Source organism: Sus scrofa, chromosome 13, assembly GCF_000003025.6.
Source record: "Sus scrofa isolate TJ Tabasco breed Duroc chromosome 13, Sscrofa11.1, whole genome shotgun sequence".
Classification (NCBI taxonomy): Eukaryota; Metazoa; Chordata; class Mammalia; order Artiodactyla; family Suidae; genus Sus; species Sus scrofa.
In genome coordinates, this window is record NC_010455.5 from 93,349,847 (window position 1) to 93,357,465 (window position 7,619).

General features: G+C 39.9%; 1 long non-coding RNA gene across 1 annotated transcript; it reads left to right on the top strand.

The window, feature by feature from the left end:
• On the top strand, positions 2,942 to 6,848 carry LOC106505716. Its single transcript, XR_001300380.2, has 2 exons — positions 2,942 to 6,496; positions 6,603 to 6,848. It is a non-coding gene; the product is annotated as an uncharacterized LOC106505716 (long non-coding RNA).

A 7,619-nucleotide genomic window follows, 5' to 3' on the forward strand; every position in this document is an offset into this window, starting at 1 on the left:
AAGTTCATCCAGTTTATTAATAATAGGAATATTTCAGCTTGAGGACTTACTCTTCAGAGCCTTCTGATTTCCTGTTATTCTTTGGGCTGTTGATTTTCTAAGCTTGCTGAACAACTTTCATCTAATTATTTTTCATAGATTTTTTTTATTGGCTGTCATGTTCATTTTTTTCTTGGCTGCCTTGACCTTATTTTTTCTTATATCATTTTTCTTTTTCACTAGTACATCTCCCAATATTTTTTTTTTTCCAGAAAGTATGTAAGGGTGAAAAATTTCTAAGCTCTTGCATATCTAAAAATGTCTTTGGACTTGAAAAATAATTTAGATAGGTATATAATTCTAGATTCTCTCTCTCTCTGTCTCTTTTTTCTGTTTTTTGTTTTGTTTTGTTTTGGTTTGGTTTGGTTTTTTTAGGGTCATACCTGCAGCACCTGGAGGTTTCCAGGCTAGGGGTCTAATCAGAGCTGTAGCTGCTGGCCTTCACCACAGTCACAGCAATGCCAGATCCAAGCCTCATCTGCAACCTAAACCATGGGTCATGGCAAAGCTGGGTCCTTAACCTAGTGAACAAGGCTAGAGATTGAACCTGAATCCTCATGGATCCTAGTCGGGTTCATTACTGCTCAGCCACAATGGGAACTCACTCTTTTTTTTTTTTTTTAACTCTCCATTTCTTTTTCCTTTTTTTTTAATTTTTAATGGTTATTCCCCCAATACAATTTTTTTTTCTACTGTACAGCATGGTGGGGAAAGACATACCATATGATATCACATATCTGGAATCTAATATATGGCACCAATGAATCTTTCCACAGAAAAGAAAGTCATGGAGTTTTTTTGTTGTTGTTGTTGTTGTTTTTGTTTTTGTTTTTTTTTTTTAGTAGATAACTTGCTTCTTTTCTCAGAAACATTTAGGCTCTTATCTTTGACATAGTGAAGTTTCAGAAAAGGTGCCTAGGTCTGGATTCCCCCCCCCCTTTTTCCTTTTCTTTGTAGGTACCATTTGATGATCCCTTAAAAATTTAAGTCATTCATTTAGTCAATAAAAATAGACTACTTCTTATGTACCAGGTACCCACAATAGGAGCCTCAGTCCTTCACAGGCAAGTTATTCCACTTCTTTAGAGAAAAGTTCCTTAGTTTTAGGTTATATATCACGACTGCATGTAGATGTAAGAACAGAGAATAAGGTGAAGATGGACTCTTGTAGTTTTTCTGCAGACATTAAACTAATACCCTTGATTTTTCCTTTACTTTCCCCTGGAATTCCTGCAAATTTCAAGCTTTGAACTTCCAGCTTTTGTCTGTCATTTCTTAGTGGTAAATTCTTTGGCTTCTGTTTACAATGAAGAAATCTTTTATTGAGCTGTGTTCCAGGAAGTATCCTCTCCTAGGTGCTTCATATAACTTGGCCAGTCCCCACAACAAGCTAGTGAGATAGGTCCTATAAATTTCCACATTGTATAGTAAGGAAACAGAGTTGCTCAAAGCCACACAGCTGATGAATGGCTGAGCTGACATTTGGATCTGGACAATTTATGAGCCCATTCTTGACACATCTTGGAGAAATATATAGAAATCTTCCATTCCTTGATACTTGTGTTTATTATGAATTTATTTTATGTGTGTGTGTGTGTATATTATGAATTGTATTTATTATGAATTTATTTTGTGTGTGTGTGTGTGTGTGTGTGTGTGTGTGTGTGTATATACAGCTATTTCAGTGGAAATTGAGATGGGAAGGCAGAGAAGGAAAGGCATGCATTCTGTCTACAACTTTCAACTGAAATATATCCATACCATGCCAAATGCACAAATGCTGCTGGTTGGCCAAATCTGGGTCTAGGCAGCTAGCTGCTGCTTCTATGAGTTTCTGCAGCACCACAATAGCAGCTAATGAGGAGCCAGAGGCTTATATTTAGAGGTAAGACTCACTGTGTCACTCTTTCCCATTGCTTTAATAACCTTCCACTGACCCAGCTGGAATGATATCTTGCTGATTGACACTACAGATGAACTTCCCCACTCCCTGACACACCCATTTCTCTGATTGGGCTGGTCAAGCTGGAAGGTGGAAGGAGGAAAACTACCAAGGGAAAGGGGCAACAGGGCTGAAGGAAGGAGGGAGTGAGGGATAGAATTTATGTGGGAATCTAAGCTTGGCTTCCACTCCCTGCTAATTACTGAATATCTCTAATGTGTTATGTGTTGGTCCAGGTATTCCATGTATATCATTCCATTTAATTTTTATGAAAATTTTATAGCAAAGGTATTATTGTGCCTATTTTATAGATTAGGGCACTAAAGCTTAGAGAGATTAAGAAATTTGATCAAGGTTTCACAGGTACATTCACCTGGCTTTCAAGGCCAGGTCAATTCTACTCTGCCACATTGTCTCTTGATTCCCTAGGGGAATATTTGGAATGGAACTGATGTTTGTTCATGTTCACCCTTCCTTCTTCTCTCTTGATACACTCTTAGGCTTACACATACACACACGCTTATGCCACATGAATCAACTAATTCAATCAATATTTATTGAGCAGGTATTTGGAAGAGTCAAGTGATTGAGCTACCCCATTTGCAAATCATGCCTGTCAAGCACACTGTGATATAACCCTGTAAGGGGTGGAGGGAATAGGTGTGGAATCTGCTCAGGTAGGTGGCTGCCAGTAGATCAGGACCTGAAGGGGTGCAGAAGAGGCCTTTGCAGAACAGCTCTTTTTCATCTGCCACTGGGCCTGCAATTCTTTTTTTTTTTTTTTTTTTTTTTTCCTGTCTTCTTTTGTCTTTTTAGAGCCACACTCTGTAGCATATGGAAGTTCCCAGGCTAAGGGCTGAATCAGAACTACAGCTGCTGGCCTCGCCACAGCCATAGCAACTCAGGATCCAAGCAGCGTCTGTGACCTACACCGTAGCTCACAGCAGTGCCAGATCCTTAACCCACTGAGCAAGGCCAGGGATTGAACGCGCATCCTCATGGATACTAGTAGGGTTTGTTAACTGCTGAGGCATGATGGGAACTCCTGGGCCTGAAATTCTGACTTTGGAGTTTGATTCCCTTGAGGTGACGTACTTCACCAAGTTAGGAAGCAAACCACCTGTGAGGGTTCCTTATCACCTAAGTATGACTTAAATTAATGGGATTTCTCCAAAATAACAGTATGACAGATCACAACACAGTCACAAATGATTTATATCTATGTATGTGTATCCCTTTGCAATGGAATTTTCTGCCATGCCACCCATCAAAAAGTTGAGTTTATTTCTCTATCCTTTGAACTTGGGCTGGGACAGCTAGCTTCCTTTTAGCCAGTTAGAAAATGTAGTCCAGAGTCTTGGAAGGTGCTTTCAATTTTTCTTCTCCAGCTGCTGGGAATCTTTCTGGCATCCCATAGAAAAACATCCTGAAGGATGAGAGACCACATGAAAAAAGACTTTAAGCATTCCTGTTGTCCTGGCTGGCTGTAGCCCAAATGAACTGGCCTGATCCAGAAGAGCTAGCTAGGCCACTCACAGAATTGGGAGACATTAGAAATGGTTAAATCAAATTTTGTGGGGTTTTATTATGGGGCAAAAAGCAATGATTGATAGATCGATAGATAGACAGACAGATAGATAGAGTTGAGGTAGGTTGGGGAAGGAGGAGTGAAACAGAAAGGGAAAGGGAAGGAGCAAAGGCCTTGATTATATTTGTGTAACTTGGGGGCCCTGGGTGCTTGGGCAGAGGCAGTGGAACCCCTCAGGAAAGTGAACTCCAGACAAGGCGGAAGGGGATATACTAAAACTATACTTGACTCTTTCTCATCGATGATCTTTTTATAACTCCAGGAAAAAAAAAAAAAACATTTAGAACATGAGCATTTCACCCAAATGTCAGAGTTTTACTGTAATTTGAACAATCCAAATGTAATCTGACACTCCTGTTTACTTTTTGCTTTTTATTTGATAGTCCAGCAGAGATGAATCATTTCTCAATGGATTCAATGAGTTGCGTTTTGACCTAGAACTCTGAGTCTAAATATAGCCCTTATCTGAAACTAGGAAACATCAGAAGGGGAGGCTGACTCAATTTGTTCTCTGTCAAACTCCTGCCACCTCATTTTAACATCCCACTGTGTTAAAGAACAGCAGACCCTGAGGTTCTGATTCAGTATCACATCCTCAGTTGGATAATCCACTTTCTTCCTCCTCTGCCCTGTATATAAAATTTTCTACCACTTATGCAACGTGAATAACCTACTCTGAGATCTGGTTACTTGAATGATGTCTGTTTTGGAGATCTTAAGCTTTCTGAGGGCAGGGACCTTATCTTATTCATTCAGTTTTCCATTGACTTATTCATCCAGGGAAGAATGTTTATTGCAGAGTGATGCTTTATTCCTGCTTTTAAGAATCTGATTGTCTAAACAGAGGAAAAAACATATATCAATTTTTTTAAAATGTGTAATGTTAATATTGAGTCTTTGCAAAGTGCTGTGTGAGCAGAGAATTGCCTTGACTCCTCCTGCATCTATATCCTAACTTGTATTCCTGCTTCTACACCTGACTCCTTAAAGCCCAATGTGCACTCAATAACCAGAGGGATTTATTAAAATAGATTTTATCAATTCTCTGCTTTAAAATTTCCATTTAAACTTCTTACAGGCCTAACAAATCCAGTGGGATCTGTGGCCGCCTTGCTCTCTGCTGCTCCCTCAGTCATGCTGGCTCCTTCAGCTCTTGGGAACCAGGCTTGCTCTCCAGCCTAGCGTCTTTGAACTAGTGGTTCTTGTCTCTGCAACTGGCTCCTTCTTGTCATTCAGAGCTTAGCTCAGGTGGATGGATTCCTGACACCCAGTGTCATATGGCTTGCATAACACTAATTAATTAGTGCCTCCTTCCATCCCTTTCTCCCCTCTGCTTCCCTCCTTCTTTCCTGCCTGCCTTCCTTCCTTTCTCCCACTGACCTTCCTTTACTCTCTTACTTTTTTCCTTCCTTCTTTTCTTTCTTAACTTTGCTTCTTTCTCTGCAGTGGAAAGTTCATCAGAACAGTGACCTTGTTCCCTCCCCGACCTTCCTGTATCTGCCTCATAATAGGTGTTCGGTAATAACTCTTTGAGTGTATGAACAGATGGATAGATTTCTGAATGCTGCAAGTACTTTCTGGGTAGAAGAGGGGGAGATAACTTTTCAGACAAAGAAAACAGCACCACATTCAAAGACTCAAAATAAAGATCAAGTGCACTAGATGCATCATATTTTGTTGTGGCTGGACCATAGGGTGTGAGGTGAGCTTGGAGAGAGCAGGGAAATAAAAGGAGGTGAGAAGTGAAAGCTTATATATATAAAACACACAGAAATGCAGACTTCTGCCACTTTCTGACATTGCTGCCCTGCAGGAAGAGAGGGAAGTGGCCTTGACAAAAGATACTGACAAATTTGGTCTGCTGGAATGACTCAGAATTTTAACTTGACTATTTTGTAGGCGTATTTTTTTTTTTTTTTACAGTTTAATGAATGAGTTGGAAATATACTACTGAATTGGCCAGATATGGGAAATATGTCTATAATCATTTTGTGTCATTTATTCACTTGACTCTTACAACAAATCAGGGTTAGCAGCAGTTTCATTTATATTTTTCATTTTTTGTTTTGAGCTTTATTTATTATTTGTGAGGTTTAAAAACAGTTTGGGGAGACAGTGAAGAGGCTTTCCTTCACTTTGATAACTTCCTCATTTGTAAAACGGGACCAATAACAATGCTTATCTCAAAGGGTAGTTGAAAAACTTAAATGACTTAAGGCATATAGAGTGCTTTGAGCTGTCCTTGGCATAACGACTATTAGTCTTTATCATTATCCTAATCATTTGCTGCTCTCATAAGGAGAAACATGATGTAACTTTACAGAAGCAATTTGACACTGGGTTCAAAAATCTACTATAAACGTGTTTACATTTTGCTGGAGAGACATACTTTGCCATGCTGCAGTGTGAAGGCTTTGCTTGATAATGATGATTGTTATCATTTCTTGCATGCTTTTAAAACAGGGTATGAATGAGGGCCACTCAATTGAATTGTGTCAAGTCTATTGTTCTCATGTTTAAGAACAATGCAAAGGCCAGCATATACCAGGGAGATCCTGGGTAAAGGTGAAAAGAGAATCTTGGCAGAAACAGTGTTCTCTAGGATGAAGAAAGCATGCTTTCCTGGCAGCGGGGTCCTGGCATTTTAATCCATTTAGTGAGCATATTGCTGTGGCCCAGTCTCTGTCTGTGGCTCTAGCCCTTCTCATCAAGATTCTAGAATCCTTGTGGCCTGTGGTTCTTCTGCTCAGCTGGTCGTGAAGTCAGGAAGGAAGGGTGGATCCGCTTGAGATTTCCTGTCTTGCTGTGAGTCACTGATACCAAGCACTTTTCTTGCACTTCTCTGTCTGCTATCCGGAGAGCAGGAATGCGGCCACAGACGTCAAACCGGAACCACCCTCTGCCTCATGATAACGGCTCTCACCATGGTAAACAAGCTTGGTCTGCAACTATCTGGTAGTGGTGGGGGGTGCTCCCTCCCTGTACAAGCAGGGAACTGAAGAAAGGGCTCACCATTACATTACCCCTTGTAAGAAGAAGATGATGACTCATGAGAAAGAAAGTCCTCCTGTACCACTTCCATGGCCTGGAAAGGAGACTCATTTTGAAGATGGAAGGCAAAATTTCCAATTCTGACTCTGCTGGGAAAGACTGTAAGCCCACCTCACAGCTACTTCCCCTCCAATCCCTGCCTGCCTGCATTGCAAACAAACTGAATTTGAATATGGTGTTTTGAGATTCCTGTAAGTAAATGCCTTGTAAATAAAAAGTTTAAAGTAATTCTCTTGCTTGTGGAGTATAATATGAATGGGGTTAATCTTTGTAGAGAAAGTCTATCAAGAGGGCATGATAACAGCTGTACTACCTTACTTCTAAGCCTGCTGTGAGGATCAACAGTAATAATAATAATAGTGACAGTAATGATAACTACTGAGCACTTGTCTTACTCTGGCTGGATATTATACTTTATATACATTATTGCCATCCCTCGCAACAACCCCCCCCTCAAGTCCCCCATTCTACCAGCTGCCTTGGAATGGGATGATGTATGTGACAATGCTTTGAAAATAGTCATTAAATATATTTTTATAAAAAGGTGTAATTATATTTAACATTAGTAAAAATTCCAGGGGTAATATTTTACTCAGATTACAAAGAGCATGAGCTTTGGAATTATACACTGCTAGTTCCAAATACCGTTTTGCCCCATATCTATTGCTAAGTCTCTCTTGGCCTCAGTTTCCTCCTCTGCAAAATAGGTTCAATAACAGCTGTCTCTTAGGATTATAGCATCCACAAGGGCTAGGTGTCAAAATTTCCTATCTTTATGTTTGACACATAGTAGTTTCACCACAAATATGGACTCTCCGTTCTTTTCCATTTTTCTTAGAGGTCATAAAAATGAGACAAAGATCTTTAGAATCCTTGATTAGGTACTTGATAATTTTTCAGAGTACCTGTAGCAATACTGAGGAAGAGGAAGGACAGGTATAAAGATGAAGAATAATAGAACAGCACAAAGGAAGGTGTCTGCTGTCCATGAGAAAAATA